Source organism: Cryptomeria japonica, chromosome 9, assembly GCF_030272615.1.
Source record: "Cryptomeria japonica chromosome 9, Sugi_1.0, whole genome shotgun sequence".
In the NCBI taxonomy this organism is placed as follows: domain Eukaryota; kingdom Viridiplantae; phylum Streptophyta; class Pinopsida; order Cupressales; family Cupressaceae; genus Cryptomeria; species Cryptomeria japonica.
The window spans coordinates 510,382,307-510,401,185 of NC_081413.1; positions in this window are offsets into that span (position 1 = coordinate 510,382,307).

The following is an 18,879-nucleotide window of genomic DNA, read 5'->3' on the forward strand; positions in this document are numbered from 1 at the left end:
CTAATTTGGAGTTTTCTCCTTTCTCAAAACCAAGACCTTGTGTGTCATTTCGATTCTTCTGACTTGCAATTATTTCATCTAGTCTGACTGAACTGGTCCAGAACTTTTCCTTGTATTCATTTGCATCATCAAGATTAAATTTGAAATTAGGACCTACTTACCAAGATCTTCCTCATGTTCTCTAGCATCTTGCAGATCATTCTTCAACTGTCCAATTTCATCTTCAAGTCTGCAACATTCTTCATATTTGTCTTTCAGGGACTGAGCAAGCTTTTCTTCATTTTTCTTCCTTTCTTCAATCCCCTTTGTCAATCTCATCACAATAGCTTCCATCTCATTTTTTTGGACTATATTAATTCTAGCAAGTCTCTCACATTCTTTTTTCTTTTGTTTCAGGGCTTCTTCATCAATGCTTTGACTTTCTTTCTCCTTCAGCTTATCAACAAGTTCCTTTCTCTTTTCCCTTGACTTGTTCAACTGGTCTTTTAATGTCTCAATTTATTCCTCAACATCTTTAAAGTTTTCTTTTATCTGTCGGTTTTCATCTTGTGCATGATCAAGATCCTCAAGAACAACAACTAGTTGCTATCTAAGATTACTAGAATCCATTGATTCCCTTTCCTGGATCAACCTCAACCTGTTAGGCTTCTTTCGAGGAACTAGGCTCTGATACCAATTGTTGGAGTCAATGAACATTAAGAGGGGGGGTGAATCAGTGTTCTCCAATTTATGATTTTGACAATCTTATCTTTAAACCACTAAATGTATATGAAAAGAAGTGAAGTGTAGAAACAAAAAGCAAAGATCAACACCACTATAACACCAAGATTTTTACATGAAAACCCAATTAAGGGAAAAGCACGGTAGGATTCAAAGCCACAATATTAATATACTCTGCTAAAAGTATAGAAATATTATAGAAGGGGAATGCACATGCATTCAAGCACACTTCCTAGAGTTCACTGCTCAGTTTACAAATAAGGGCTACAACCCCGGAAGGCTCACTGCCTTACAAAATATTTGTAAGAGATTACAATGTACTTTGAACTATGAAATAACATCAACAAATGCCTAAGTATAGTTCTGATTAAGCACACAACACATATTCTTACACTTCTCTACAACTCTGCTCTATTCTGATAATTTGTATTATACCAGAGCTATGATCTTCATTATTTGCACGAGAAGCTACACAAAATCACTCATACACACTACTCACACACCCGTCAATCTAAAAAATAATCGTATAAACCTGTCTTATATACTCGCATCACTGATTTAGGTCATCACCATGTCGACTTCAAGAACACAACACAAAATATGAATCGTGCTCACAAGTCAGCTCAATTCCATCTCAAATGCATATGCGGACCAAAACAAAATGTCCACACGCTTCCCACATGATAGCTCATCAACCTCGAACACATAATCAATTACCAAAATTGATCCACACAATCCACAAAGTGAATTATCACACATTACAACTAATATGTTATGTTCTTGCCAAAAACATGATTACCAGATCTCATAACTTGCACAAAACTCATCACCGGGGGCCACAATCCTACAATAAGACTTATTACATATCTATAAACTTTCCTCAAAATCAACAAAGCACAATACTCAACCAAAATAATCCGTTGACCACCAAACTGCACACTCTATCAAGCATTGTGTTCCACTTTCCAGACTTAAGCAAAATTGGACTTCAGACTTTCGATAGAATGAATCCATATAGTCTGGATGAAATCTCTGAGCTAGGTCGCCATCAATGACAACATCTCAATATGTATGCAGTGTCTCTTGCTAACAACAATGATATGGAAAACACAATATAAATTCATATATCAAGAATCCATACAAAATCATCAAAACAAAGAGAAAACTAGACCACATGATTTACTCCAAACAACACAAATTACAATAGTTTGATCTCCAAATAAAAATATCTAATTAAAAACTCAATAACAACAACATATTGTTGTAACACATTATAAGACATAGAGAAACCAACAATTAACACAACTAATCTTTAAAGAACTCTCAAACCACAACCAAAGAACGCCTACACATTGGAAAAGAAGAAACTAACAATCTTACAAATTTCCTTCAACCCAAATACAATATTTGAGTGAGAATTATCTTTGTGAATAAAGGGTTTTCATCCTTTGATCACCAAATTCTCATGGTTTTTGTCCATAAGTCTTCTCCTTCAGTGAGGCTTTATCCATTGAAGAAGCCTTACATACAAATTTGAAAGTGTAGATAAGAATAGATAATCAACATGCCTAAAAATAACCAAAACAACCATATTTATAACCATTCAACAAATTTGGGTTCCCAAAATGACCTTTGAGTTGCCCCAAATATCCTTCCACTTTTAATGGTCACTTCTTTCTTAAACTTCTTGTTACTTATCCCAAAGGACACAAATTCTAATGCCTAAATTGAACCTCATGAAAATTTATTTTAGTATTTAGTTGTCATATTAGTATTGGAAATATGTGGACAATAATAAAAATTAAATAAAATTACCCTTTTTATGCTTGCTTGATTAACCCATAGTAGAGTAATAATCTATTTTAAATGAAAGGGGGCATGATAAGTTCTCCCTCCCAAAATTTATTGTCCTCAAGAAATTACAAACATATAGCTTCAATTTCCTAATTGAAAAATTATTTATCCTGACAAAATATAGACCAAACCTTGATCCTATTCATGTGCAATGTAGCGTCTTTTGCCAAGGGATATTGTGCATTGAACTTGAAAACTCAAATTCTTGTGTGACAATAAGATGAAACCAATAAGAATATCTATGCAAACCTTTTATGCATTCACTCTAATTCAAAATCTAATCCACATCTTCCAAAAGAAAATCTACAAACTTACTAAATGCAATTTCATCCATCTTCCTTCCTAGTATTTTGAAAAATCTCATAGTAGGGAACTTGAGTTGTGTGATACTGATGTATTGATCACCAAGGTATAACCAACCTACCAATATTATCAACTGGTAATTGATGTGTCTCCATTAATTTTTCATCAATATCCTTCCTTTCACAACTTGCTTTTCTAATTGTGTATATGCACTAACATGAGACAAGTCTAACTTGAAACTTCTGCAACTTCTCCCAATGGTATAGATCTTATTTTTATACTTGCATTTCTATTATAAGATTCAATATATTCTCCAATGCATAAAAATATGAATTTTTAAAATAGCCACTTCTTGTGCCTCAATAGTAATGAAACATACATAATAGGAATGCACAAAAATAGGCCCATACTTATCATCAACTTGAGATATGTTACCTACAATGTCATGTAGTAATATATAACAACAATAATGGTGGAGAAGTGGAAAATACCATGATACACCAACAACATATACTCCATAGTTCTCTAAAAACTGAACAGAAACTCCAAATCACATTATACTGCCAACATTGTTTTGTTCCAAAATGAAAGTCTAAACCCACAATTTTTTGAAGTTTGTATAAATGGAGAAAATATATAAATATAAATTGGTATACATTAGCATCAAACTAATCTATAATACCAACATGCTCCATAATAAAGAACGCCCACAAATATTCACACAATTTCATTGGGAACTTGTAGACAACACATAGATACTGCACTACTAGAACAACCTCCTTGAGTCTCCTCCAAATAGGTATTATGATGGATGGATTAGTTTTCACTAATAGTAGATACCTACTAACATCATCATGCAAGGATACTATTGACAAGAGAATTTGGGTTGTACAATTTAGAGATCTATACTCCAAGATTTTTGATGTAGTCAGTTTATACCCCAAGGGACATAATAAGAGAAATGAGCATTTGCAACAAGAAAATTAAGTGAACAGATAATGCATACTATACTATTAACTAGAATAAAAAATTAGTTCATCCATAACACATATATAAACCTTATAGCTCCTTATATTATTTAATAACATCATACAAAAGGTAGGTCTTAGTCTCTACCATGTTTCTATCTTATCTCTCCTATACCTCTCTCATATCTATTGCATATGATTCATATTTATTAAATATATGATTTACTATGAAGGGACATAACTCCTAGAGACATATATGACTTTTTCTTGCTTCACTTGGAAGGAAACAGTTACAATATATCTCATATTTGTATTCGGAGTATATCAAATGGAAGGAAAGAGCTACAATATATAGTCTCATAGTTTCTAATTTTGATGAAGGTGAGGATGAAGAAAAATACCAAAAAACAAGGGAATGACCTCTATGTTTCCAAATCTAAGAGGATAAGAAAAAGTGGAATCCCATAAAAGGAGAATTTATGTGAAAAAGTAATAAAAAAATAATTATCTAAGTAAATTTAATATTAGTAGTGCAATAATTAATTATATCAACAGATCTCAGAAGAGCTACTATTTTTTGACTGTGTATAAAACTAAGGTTAAGCCAATATACATATACTGAGATCGATTTCACACAGAAAATGGCAACCATTCAAGTTATGTGTTAGGATTTTCACCTACCTTTCCTATGGGTTCCGTTGCCGCCAAACCCTTGTCCAGCCCACACTGTTGTTGCCAATCCCTGACGCGCCTTATCTGACTCCAAAACATGAAGGTTAAGTCAATAATACGTATACTAAGCTCGATTTCACACATAAAATGGTAACCATTCGAGTTATGTGTTACATTTTACACTTACCTTTCCTTTGGGTGCCGCTGTCGCCAAACCTTAGTCCGCCCACCTTTGAAACCCTCATACCTACACACAAATAACTCTCATTTTAGCACCATATTCAATAAAACCTAACACATGAGAAAAAAAATAAAATTCGATGCTTTCGTGTAAACATACCTGCTATCGAAGCCCTTATCTTTCTGCCATTGCCACTGAAATTGAACATCGTCCTCGTCTGCCCTTCATTCCCTTTCCACATTAATGGTTCGTATTATGTACCTGTGACCCTAACACGAATGGCTCAACCTTTCTAATAACCACCTCACCCAGGTGTTCAAAATTAATCTCGCCTTCCCAAAACAAAATGAGCCGATCTGAAAATTTCTTCAAACCCCCCTTACAGTTTGAACCCAAAAATTGTGACACTTAATCTAAAGAAATGTAGCTCCATAGAGAAAAAGTCAAAATGAGAATCAATGGACAAGTCGAAAGAGTCACTTTCACGTGCTTCCAATAAGTTATCTTCCTTAGTGTCAAAATCTACCCATAGGTTATTGACATGTTTCTTGCCGTCGAAGTTTGGTAGGTTATTGACTTCTTTCTTGTCATCGAAGTCTCCAAAGGTTATTGATTTTGTGTTATAGGTACAATGGGAGACAACTACCTCTCATTGTACTTTCCTGACTTGGTCAACCATAGATTTCCACCTTGGTCGGGTCCTAACCGTAGCTGCAATTTGCGGTTTGTGCGGACCGCTAGCTGTTTGCAGTTTTCAAACGTGTTATTTGTGCATTTAAGTCCAGTGACATGACATGTTATGGACGTTGCCTCCGGCATGTCCACATCGACACAACCTGTGCCTCCGCCATGTCCACATACCTCCCGCAAGTGGGCATGGGTATGCATGTATTCCCATGTATTCCATGCATGTCGTCGGTACGACACTACCATTTTGGAGCCAGAATAGGTGGGTCCTAAGATCTAAACATAAGATACCACTATAAGTTTGCTCTAATGGTCTTTAAGAACCCACGTTGTAAATGACAATCATAACAAATTGTCAAAGGCTCCTTAAGACAAATTGTGTGAGGTGAAAAATGATGATGATAAACTATTGCAAAACCACAAAGATCCAACCACAACAATCCTAGTTCTACAATAAAACATTCACCATACACCAATGAAAAAATCTAAGAACATGCAAATTTACAAATTAAAACAATAATACCATTTACATGCCAAGTAGGGTTTGATCTCCATTATCTCTTATCTCCATTGATCTTGTTTGATATATTTTCTTTTAGATTTATATTGTGCACAAGAGCTCAACAAAGAACAGATTGTGGTTGTAAAGTCACTTGATTGCAAGAAAGTTTGATAGACACATTAGTTAGATGATTGATTAGACACATTAAGATTGAAGGGATAAAAGAATCCTCTTATATAGAAGCCACTTTAGAAAATGAAGGGATAAAATTAAGAGGTGAAAGAAATAAATGGTTGACTAGGATTAAAGAGTAGGTATAAGAAAATAAGAAAATAATGAAGGGGGTAGGTAAAAAAAATTAAGAGATAAATGACGTGTCATGAAGAGAAAAAGCTAATGAATTAATTAAATAAATAAAAATTCATTTAATTAATAGAAGAAGTGAGACCAATTAAATAAGTAAAATATTTATTTAATTTAGGAAAAAAATAATTTAAATAAATATAAGGAAAGGTTAGAAGATGATTATTGAATTAATTAATTAAATAAAAAATATATTTAATTAATAGAAGGCTTGGGATAAAATATTTATTTAATTAAGCTGGACAATTCTAGGTGTACACAAATCATACTTGAATATTGAGAAGTTGCAACCACATGAAATCTTCACCTGATAGCGATAGTCTCATACAAAGCTCAAAAACCCTGCCATTTCATAATAGGTGTCATGCATCTTTTTTTTCTTTTTATTGGTTGGTAAATGACAGAGCTAGAAGATTATATTAATATATATAAACATTTACATTTTTTGTTTGATTGAAAATCAAAAAAATAAAAAAATTGGGCCTATAACCCCAATTGTCCAAATTCTTCCATTAGAGAAGAATTGCAAAGTTTAAACTGAATAAAGGTTGACATTCAGCCTTCAAAGTCTAGAGGTAACTCCATTAGCACAAAAAATTATAGAGTCCAGACGTATCTATAAACATATAAGCAGAGAGAAAGATTTTAAACAAAATTCATATTTGCATTGCATAGGGTTCAAACAGCCCTAATCCGAAACCTCAGCCCAAGCATGACCCCTACCTCTCGAGCGGCCACGACCCCTAACGTTCACATTTCTTTGACCATTGACAACCCTCCCATTCCTTTCCAATTTTGGAGGAATAAGGTTGTTTAACCAATCAAAGTCAATGAACTCATCTTCTCTGTCTACATTGTCAGGTTCATACCCCAGAAATCTCCATTCTAAAAACCTAACTACCATTTCCATGTATGCCCTGTGACGCCCAAGAGTGGGGCCTTTTAAGTCCAATAAAAAGGGGTAATAGTTGATGGTCTCACCCAGGACTGAAAATAATATCAGGTCATCCGAGCGAGGCATACCTGTGCCAATAATGACACGATTCAGAATAATATCCAAACCCACTAGGACATTTTGATCAAATAGGTGCATGGTTAGAGTCTGCACCTTCTCCTTGGAATATTGACAGTCTAGCATAGAGGCAACAAATCTTGAGGATATGTTGGAATTATCCCTAGGATACTCTACCCTACTAAAAAAATAGAACCTAGGATAAGCTTTACTACCAAAATGACTGAAAACTCAAAATTGTGGAGCAACCGTTTGAGCCTTAGGTCTGAAATCTCGCGGAAAGAGACTTGACGATAGTTGCAGGAAAGAGAGATGGGCGTATCTGCCCCAAAATAGGAAATTGGCTCAGAGTGCTTTTTAATGATGACGTTAAATGGAGCTTCCGCCATCCTTTGGCTAACTAGGGAAACAAAACTGCTCTGCAATTTGAACGAAAAACCATCAACCTTCAAAATGGACAAGTGATAATGGTAGGACAAAACCTAGCTTTTCCTTCTTTTAAAATTCTTCTGACATTCTCGCGTGTTTCTAGGCTCATAAATGCAAGTGTTTGGATTTGTTAAGCCTAGAGAAGAGGTGGTGAAAGGAGTAGCTTCCAACATCATTGCATTAATTAATCATACTTTAGAGTGTTGCCAACACATCACCATAAGCCTCGACCAGCGAATACGATGTACTTCCCCACTTGCCTAAAGATTTGACGGATTTGCTAACCTCATCAACCTTTCTAAGCATGGCATCAAGAATGAGATAGTTATTACTCCTTCGGTACTCCCCAATCAAGAAGCAAATGTTTATGATGTGGCAATATTTCAAGATTGAAGGCATCCAAATTAGTTGCCTTGGGGGAGGTTGTAGTTATCTAGTCATATTCAGCATAAAGTGGGATGAAGGGCCCACAAAATTAAAAAAATGATTACTTAGCAAAAGCCTAGCGGGAGAAAAGAGGACAGTTAACAATTAGGCACCTCTCTTCTTTTGAATTTAGATGTAGCTCAACTTAAAAAAATCCACGGATCCTTAATGACTATTTTAGAAATTCAAAATGCCTAAGATCAACCACCCTCTTCCTGATTCCTTCGGGAAGTAAGGTTGAGATCATGCGCCCACCAACTTAAAGAAGTGTCAGTCGATGCCAATTTGGACAGAGCATCCGCTTCCGTGTTTGCCTCTCTATATATGTGACTGCAGGTATAGTTATTGAAATAAGGTAGCAACATTAGAATTCTTTCTAGAAGAGCTTGCAACTTCCAATTAACAGAGTGAGCCATTTTAATTGCATTTATAACGATGGTAGAGTCCCCCTTAATTGCTATTTTTTTTATGCCACGGTTAGAACACTCTGACAGGCCATAGAGAAGAGCTTTAAATTCTGCTACATTGTTTGTATCCAGAGGAATAGGTTCAACCATCTTTCCCAACACTATTCCATTGTGATCTCTGATTACACATCCAATTCCAGAAGGTCCTAGATTTCCTTTAGAAGCCCCATCAAAGTTTAATTTGAACCAACCATTCTGGGGAGGAGACCAAGCTGCATTACCTTTGTCACCTGACTTTTTCCCTAAAAAAGGGGGAATTTTGATTCAATTCCAAGACAACCTCATTCTGTCATCCCAAGATGTAAAGTTCTTATCCAAATTAGTAGAAAAGGCAAGTCTACTATTAATGTTCTCAACAATGGTTGCTTCCAAAGAAGATAAAACTGAGTTAACACTCCTTGCTTTGCCATCAAAAATTCTCCTGTTCCGCTCCTTCCATACCTCCCATACTAGAGAAGAGAGAGCAATTTCCCACAGGGAGCTTAAAATGCCATCTTTTGGTCTGATTGGCCAGCTTGAGAAAAGGGAGACAATGTCATTAGGTAGAGCTCTTATCCACCCTAGTTTAGCACATAGCCACCTCCAACATTTTGCTGAGAAGGGGCAAGTAAGGAGGAGATGATCTTCAGATTCCTCATGTGCTTTACAGAGAACGCAGCTTGAGGGGCCCTCAAATCCCATCTTCCTAAATCTATCTGTCGTGAGGATCTTTTTCTTGACTGCTAGCCAAGCAAAAATATCAGCCTTAGGAATAATTCTATTATTCCAGAAAAGCTTTTGAGACATATGTTGGTCTACAGGGTCCACTTGGTTTGCGAGAACATAATATCCTATTTTAACAGAGTATTGGCCAGATTTAGCAAGGGACCAAATCAAAGTGTCAATTCCATTTCTGAAGACCAAATGCCTTTCCTTAAGGAGGGAAGAAAGTTGATTTAGTTCATTTAAGGGAAGGGGAAGACCTTCCAAAGTTTACCAACTCCAACCTAGGAAGGAGTTATCCCTTGAAAATTCTACATAATCATTGATGTGAAGCCCCCAATGAAGTCTTAGCCATTCCCTTGTTGGAATTGTTATTAAACTATCTATGCTCAAACACCACCCCAAGAATCCTCCCAGAAAAGACAAGATGAACCTTCTTGGGCATCCCAAGAAACATAATCTACTATAAGATGTCTCCATTTGAGAATAAAATTCTAGGTCCGAGACCCTTTCGAATGACTAGATGCTCTCAGAAAGTTAATAGGGTCTCCTTCCACAACATATTTGGTAAGCATCATTCTTACCCATCTTGCACTTGGATCAATAAGCATCTTCCAGGCTAGTTTTGCTCCTAAGGCCTTATTCTGAATCTGAAGGTTATGTACTCCCAAGCCTCCTGAAAACTTGGGTTTACAGATTTTATCTCAGGCTATCAAAGCAATTTTGTATCTTTCATCCGAGTTCTGCAAAAAGAAATTTCTCATTTTTTAAATGATGAAAGAATTCATGCCTGCTGATAAGGCTAGAAGGGATATAACGTAGATGGGGAGAGTAGAGATGATAGCTTGAAGCCCAAGAGAACCATTTTCCTTTCCATGAATTGGTTTTCTTATCCAAACTCATTTATCTTTCAGTTGGCCAAAAAAAAAAATTAAAAAAAGATAGCTCCATGCCTCGAAAAGATAAAAGACCCATTCAACATCCTCAAGGGAACCCTAAAACTTTTAAGAGATTTGATCTTTTCAAAACATAGACTTCCCACCTCTTGGTTGTGAGTGCGTTTTTAGGAGACGAGTTTATTTTATCTTTTTAATTTCTAAGACATCTTTATTCCAAGTGATTTGTGACTCAGAAAACAATACTTAAACCCTCCCAAAGACGAAGAGTCAAGAATGATGACCAACCAATCAGATAGTGTGATCTGAAACACTAATCTTAAAAATCTTCTTCCACAGTTCTTTTCCATAAGCTCTGTTTATTTTTTCATGGACTGCAAAACATTCTATGAATACATAGAATTGCACAACACAGTGCTTGAAGTGCTTAACCATTTCCTCCTGTGACTGTTTGCCTGATACAATTTTCCAGCTGTTCTCTTTTTCTATATGATCCCCAAATTTCTTTCTTATTACCCACTTTGAACCGATCAGAGTTTGGCTTGGATTGCTCATCTTTCAATCTTTCTGAAACTTTTGTTTATTCCACATTGACCTACTATCTGCATATTACTGAATAATTTCTACTTCGTTTTCTTAAGAGTAAAAGATGGCTTGTAAATAATCTTTTTAACATTTAGGATCTAGATACATAATAATTTTACAGTCTGGTTCATATTAATAAAAAATAATGTTAATACTTCTGAATGCAGTTGTGAGAGTTTTTTTAATATCAACATTTTGGAGCATATCTAATGATTTATCATAATATAAACAATAGATGATAGATTCTTTTAACCATGCTCAATGATCTATCATGAGAATTAAGACAAATTTAACTAACTGAATGGAATGGGAAAGGGGGAATGTAACCTGGGAAAGGAGTATAACCTAAAAATGAACAAATAAAATAAAGATCAAAAAATTATTATCTGGATAAACCTTCTGTTTGGTTTCTAATCTACTCTCTTCAAATTACTTTGATTCCTGCTACATACTCAACGACCAAACTGTTGACCCCGTTTTGACCTTGATGCCAAAAAGTGTACATCGTGGCTAATCTTTATCATGGTTAAGTTTGACTCCTATCTGACATTATGAGTGGTTGCGTGGCAGTAAAAGGTGAATGCGTATGTTATTTGACTAAGCGCTTATGTCACTTGGAAATTATGATCCACGTGGTGGGCAATGTGATATGGATTTCAAATGAGTTTCCTTTTTCATTTTTACGGATGCTTAGTCTTGGTTAAGCTTGGAAAAGAGAAGTTTGGTTATGTTCACATTCCTTTCTACATACTTCAAACCCTAGCTACCACTGTGTCTTATGCTGTGAATGCGGAACGTTTCCTTGAGTTTGCACATGGGTTTTTGATATGTTTACTAGTTCAGTGCAAGCTTTCTGTTGATAGAATTCTTGACTCTGTTCGTTGGAATAATATGAAGTTTTTATGTGGATTCTGCTGCCGCATTTCTACAGGTGCTTTTGTGGTCTTCAATGACAGGTATTATCTACATCTTTATTGTCTTTTTCACAAGAGCAGATTAAAGAACGAAATGAAGAAAGCTTTTTACTCTCTGGTGGTTTTCGAGTCAGTTATGGTAAATTTTTTTTGTTCTTTCCATTTTTTTCCGGAAATGAAAAATGAAAGAGCTTTTGTTGTTTTATCTTCTGTTAGTTGAAGAAGAGCTGTTTATTTAAAAAGAAAAAAAAAACAGTTGATGTAACTGTGTATTGTAAAATAGTTTTTTGTCTAACCCTAACGTGGGTTTAGAAACTCTACTTCGAGAGTTTCTCATGGAGATTTGTTTTTGTTTTTGGTATAAAACAATTTATACAGAACAGATTTTGGGAGAAAAAGATAGCGAGAGGAGTGTGAATAAAGTGATAGCATTTGTTAAAAAGAAGAAGTGTTGTAGTTTACCTAGTCAAGGGTTTCTTGAGAATCAATACTCTGTTTTTGTTGCAGAGTACATGAGGCTTTATTGTTTGAAACTATATTGTTCAGAGATTGAATTTTTTTCTCTCTGATAGTGTTGATTTCATCCTTGAAGAATATTGTTGCAAAATTTTTCATCTGTACAGACTGGTAAAATATTCTCGCTCCAATCCCTGATGGTTTTGTGACTGCAAGATTTAAGTGCATGCATAACATCACCAGTGGCTGTAGCTCGAGTTGAAATATTTATTGATAAGAAGAGGGGTTGGTGCTCCTTGAGGACTTGTGGTTTCTAAAACTTGTGAACTGAGTTGGTGCTCTTTTTGAATTAATATAAGGGATCTTACCGAGTGGTTTTTCTACCCCAGGAGGGTTTTCCACTCATGAAAATTATGGTGTTATGTGCATTATCTTGTCTCATTCTGTTTTACTAGTTTATGCTCTGATACGTCATATTTTAGCTCTCTTCATTTCATGCTCTGTTTTGTTGGGTTTATGTAATGCAATATTTGAAGTACTCATTTAGATGTTTCAAGTTTATGTAAAAGATTTAATACCATTTTTTTAAAAAGTCTAAATCAAGTGTTTTAATTGGTTCTTTGGTATATTTCATGCTTCATTAATGTATTTCATCAAGGTGTTAAGTCTCAGTCATCTGTGCATACTGTGAATTAAAATTGTCAAGTTCATAAAAGTATTCTTGTTAGAATTTGTCACACTCTGATTCACCCCCCCCCTCTCAGAGTGTTTCCACTTCCAACAAGTGGTATCAGAGCATAGGGTCCCTCATATAGGTCTGTCCTAGGGATTGTTCCTGGTCACTTGGAAGTTTTTTTTGTGGCTCAAACTCAGGAAGGTGCTTCACTTTCAAGAGCTCCTCTTTTTGATGGAACTGATTATGTGTTCTGGAAGATTAGGATGGAAACTTATCTCATTTCAGTTGATCTTAATGTGTGGAATATTGTGACCACAAAATATACAGTTCCTTCCATTATTCCTACTGATCCTGATGATAAAACCAAGTATGAGTTAAATGCCAGAGCTAAGCATGCTCTCTTATGTGGTCTCACTAAAGATGTTTTTGTTAAAGTCATGCATTGTTCTTCTGCTTATGATATTTGGAAAAAACTTGAAACCATTTATCAAGGGGATGCTAAGGTTAAGGAGTCTAAAATCCTTACACTCAAAAATCAGTTTGAATCTTTAAGAATGAAAAAAGATGAAACAGTAGCAAGCTATTTTCTTAGAGTTGATGAAATAGTAAATTCGAGAAAGGGTCTTGGTGAAGAGGTTGAAGAAAAGGAAGTTGTCAATAAAGTGATTAGAACCTTGTTACCCAAGTTTGAAACTAAGGTTTCAACCTTAGAAGAAAAGAAAAGTTTTTCTACCATGACACTTGATAACCTTCAAAGCATTCTTACTGCCTATGAGATGAAGATAGGTAATAATCCTTCTTCTTCAAAAGAAACAACTTTTAAAGTAGAAAAGAAAGAAGAACTTGATGGTGAATCTGAACTTTCAGATGCTATAGAAGCCCTTTTTGTTAGAAAACTAAAAAGAAATATAAGGGCAAATTACCTTTTAAGTGCTTTAATTGTGGCAAAGCTGGACACTTTGCTGCTCAATGTCCTCTAAGTGATCAAAATAGTGAAGAGGAAAAACCAGAAAAATTCTACAAAAAGAAAATGCAGAATCCTAAAAGGAGATTTAATACCTTCAAGAAAAAGAAGAGTCTTTTTACTAAAGAAGACTCTGGAAATGAATCAGATGATTCACCTTGTGAAGGTGATGAAACTCTATTTATGGCAGAATTAGAAGATGTAACTAGCAAAACAAAAAATGAATTTGAAGATCTAGATCAAGGAGAAATTGATCTTGAAGGAGAATTGCTTTGTGCCTTAAAAGAAATAAAGAGGTTAAAGAAACTTGTAGCTTCACATGAAAATTCAAATCAGATTTTACAAGTCGAGTTGAATGATGCAAATTTAGTGACTTCAAACTTGAAGTCCCTTCTTGAAGAAAGAGAAAAGAAAATTGAAACATTAGAACAACAGTCCACAAAACTTCAAAAACAAATTGAACAGTATGAAAGTACAATACATCTAAATGATATCTTGAGCAAGCAAAAGTTGCATAAAGATTTGGCTGGTTTAGGGTTTGGCTTCTTTCATGGATACTGTTTCTATTGCAATAGGTTTGGTCATAAGGTTAATACTTGCAGATTTCTGCAACAAAGATCTCCTATGTTTGGTTACAATCAAGGATATGACTTTCCAAACACAGTAAAGTGTAATAAGTGTAACACTTTTGGGCATACTACTATACAGTGCAAAACAAAGGCAAGCCCTAATAAAATATGGAAACCTAAGTTTGTATCTGGTATTGAGCAATCAGTGATAGTGCAAACTGCACTTTTCTCAAATAAGAAATCTTTATGGGTGTTGGACAGTGGCTGTTCACACCATATGACAGGAGATAGAAATAAATTTCTGCATCTTGAAAGCTTTAATGGTGGCTTTGTACGCTTTGGGGATAATTCAGGAGCTTATGTACAAGGTAAAGGTACATTACTGCTAAATGATGATACTCCTATTCATGATGTGTACTTTGTTGAAGGGTTAAAGCACAATTTATTGAGTGTCAGTCAAATTTGTGATAGTGGTTACAGTGTATTTTTTAGCTCTCAAGATTTTACTATCAAAAATAAATCTGGTAAAACTGTTGCTGGTGGTTTGAGAACAATTGGCAATGTTTACAGTCTGCTTGATTCCACTGATTATGAGAATAATGAAGGCATTTGTCTTATGGGTCAAATAGAAGAAAATTGGTTATGGCATAAACGCCTAGGACATATAAATTTTGACAATCTGGTTAGAATCAGTAAAAATCAGAATGTTAGAGGTTTGCCTATTTTGAATAAACCATTCAATTCAGTTTGTAAAGCATGTTTGAAAGGAAAGCAAACAAAAGTGTCTTTCAAATCTAAAGAACATTCTTCTACTAGACCATTACAGCTTGTACACACAGACTTATGTGGTCCTACAAGGACACAGTCAATAAATGGTGAAAAATATTTTATGCTTTTTGTTGATGACTATACCAGAATGGTATGGGTCACTTTCCTTAAACACAAATCCGAAGCATTTGATAGATTTAAGATTTTCAGAAAAATGGTTGAACGAGAATCTGATCTAAAATTGAAATGCTTAAGATCAGACAAGGGTGGTGAATTCACTTCACAAGAATTCATTGATTACTGTGAAAGACATGGTATTAAGAGACAATATGCTGCTACTCGTACACCTCAACAGAATGGAGTAGTTGAGAGAAAAAATAGAACAGTCAAAGAAATGGCTCGCACAATGCTTAATGAGGCAAATCTACCAGACAGGTATTGGAAAGAAGCTGTACACACAGCTGTTTACATTTTGAATCGTGTACAAATCAGGGTAAAATCTACCTTTACTCCTTATGAACTTTGGTATGGAAAAGCTGCTTCTATCAAATATTTCAAAATTTTTGGTGCCAAATGTTATCTAAAAATAGATGAAGAAAATCTAAGAAATTTTGAGGCTAAAACTGATGAGGGTATCTTTCTTGGATACTCTACTCATAGCAAAGCCTATAGATGTTTCAATAATAGACTGAATAAAATTGTTGAAACAATAAATGTAAGGTTTGATGAACAATTTTTGTTAAGTAATGATTTGTAGGATATTGAGGAAGAGGAAATTATTTTAACAAAGGTTGACCAAGTTCCTAAACCTGCAGAAACAGAAAATAAAAATGAAATATGTTCATCAAGTTCTAATGAAGAAAATATAGAGAATTCAAATGCAGAGACAGGTATTCTCCATTATACACCCTCAAAAATTATAACAAAGAGACATCCTCAAAGTCAAGTTATTGGCAATATAGATGCAGGTATTTTGACTAGAAGAAGGGCAAAAACAACTGAACAAGCTCAACTGGCTGAACATTTTTGTTTGGTAACTGATTTCGAACCCAAAAATGTTTCTGATGCTTTATCTGATGAATGTTGGTTAAATGCAATGAAAGATGAAATTAGTCAAATAGAGAAAAATCAAACTTGGGAGTTAGTACCTAGGCCAGATGATAAGAATGTGATAGGTGGCAAATGGATCTTTAGAAATAAGCTTGATGAATCTGGGAAGGTTGTTAGAAATAAAGCTCGTTTTGTTTGTAAAGGTTATGCTCAGCAGGAAGGAATAGATTTTGGAGAAACATTCGCACCAGTAGCTAGATTAGAATCAATCAGAATTTTTCTTGCATACTCTTGCTATAAAAAATTTAAAGTTTACCAGATGGATGTCAAAACTGCCTTTCTGAATGGTTATCTTGATGAAGAAGTTTATATGGAACAGCCGGAAGGTTTTGAAGTTGCAGACAAATCTGATTGTGTATACAGATTAAAGAAAGCACTCTATGGTCTTAAACAGGCTCCAAGAGCTTGGTACTCTAGACTGGATAATCATCTTAGAGCAAATGGATTCACTAGAGGTGCTATAGATAGCAATTTATATGTTAAAATCGAAGGTAATGATGTCCTAGTGGTTGTGATATATGTAGATGATATCATTTTTGGCTGTAATAATGACTCTTTATCCAAAAAGTTCTCTAAAATCATGGAATCTGAGTTTGAAATGTCTATGTTTGGGGAACTGAATTTCTTTCTTGGTCTTCAAGTGTTACAACTTCAGCAAGGTATCTTCTTGTCACAAACCAAATATGCCAAAGAGATGATTAGAAAATTTAATATGGCAGATTGTAAACCAGTCAGCACTCCAATGGAAATAGGCTGTAAATTGACCAAATCTTATGACTCACCTACAGTAAATCAATCTGAGTACAGGTCAATGATAGGAAGTCTATTATATTTAACTGCATCTCGACCAGATTTAATGTTTGCAGTATGTCTAGTCTCTCGCTTTCAATCTACACCTAAACAATCTCATTTGAATGCTGTAAAACGAATCTTTAGATATGTTCAAGGCACACTAGATTATGGTCTTTGGTATCCCCATAATAATGACTTCACTCTTGTTGGCTTTACTGATTCTGATTGGGCCAGTTGTCTAGATGATCGTAAAAGCACCAGTGGAGCTGCCTTCTTTCTTGGTGATTGTCTTGTTGCTTGGCACAGTAAAAAACAAGATTGTGTCACTCTGTCCACCGCAGAGTCAGAATATATAGCAGCCACTGCATGTTGCACACAACTGATATGGATGTCTCATCAAATTACTGATATGGGCATTTCTACTATTAAGCCCATTTCAATCTATTGTGACAATACTAGTGCGATTAATCTTTCAAAAAATCCTATTATGCACTCTCGCACTAAACATGTTGCCATTAAACTCCATTTTCTTCGAGATCAAGTGTTGGCTAATGAGTTTCAATTAGTGTTTGTTCCTTCACAAGCCCAAGTTGCTGATATATTTACAAAAGCTTTATCTAAAGACACATTTGAGAGGCTTCGCGATAGGTTGGGAGTCTTCTCTCAGTCTTCTCTTCTTAGTTCCTGCACATATTAAGGGGGAGCATAGCTCTCTTCTGAGCAGCACTGTGTTGTTCTGTTCCTTTGTCCTTGAGACAAAAAGGGGGAGAAAATTGTCATCTGGTACTCTATACAATTGTTTGTTTAGCGTTTGCTCAGCTCAGATTTTGGTCAGATTTTGGTTTTGGGATTGAGGCTATACAGGTTTTGATGTTACAGTTTTTGTATTCAGCTCAGATTTTGGGACAATTGTTTGCTCAACACAGTTTTGGGATTGGTGCTATACAGGTTATCATTGCATCACAGGTTTTGGTATCTAACAGGTTTTGGTATCTATAGTTTTTGGCTTTTGGTATCATTGCATCACAGGTTCTGGTATCTTTAGGTTTTGGCATTTTCTTTTGGACATAAGCTTAATACTTCAGTGACATATCTTGGCAGATTGATATTGGTATTCTTGACAGACTGTTTTTGGTTCCTGATAGTCAAACCATCATATCTTAATAGTTTTTTTTTTGGCAGTGGCTATAACGTGACATATTACTGTGACATACTCTTATTAACAGGTCTTATGGGCAGCATATGACATACTCTTATTAACAGGTCTTATGGGCAGCATATTGTGTCATTTTTTGCTTGACACTTGATCTTTCTATGATATATATTTGATGATTACAGTTTTCCAGATTGCCTATTCCATTTAGGTCATTGTTGGTATGTTTTTTGTCATCAAGGACAAAGGGGGAGTTTGTTGACCCCATTTTGACCTTGATGCCAAAAAGTGTACATCGTGGCTAATCTTTATCATGGTTAAGTTTGACTCCTATCTGGCATTATGAGTGGTTGCGTGGCAGTAAAAGGTGAATGCGTATGTTATTTGACTAAGCACTTATGTCACTTGGAAATTATGATCCACGTGGTGGGCAATGTGATATGGATTTCAAATGAGTTTCCTTTTTCATTTTTACGGATGCTTAGTCTTGGTTAAGCTTGGAAAAGAGAAGTTTGGTTATGTTCACATTCCTTTCTACATACTTCAAACCCTAGCTACCACTGTGTCTTATGCTGTGAATGCAGAACGTTTCCTTGAGTTTGCACATGGGTTTTTGATATGTTTACCAGTTCAGTGCAAGCTTTCTGTTGATAGAATTCTTGACTCTGTTCGTTGGAATAATATGAAGTTTTTATGTGGATTCTGTTGCC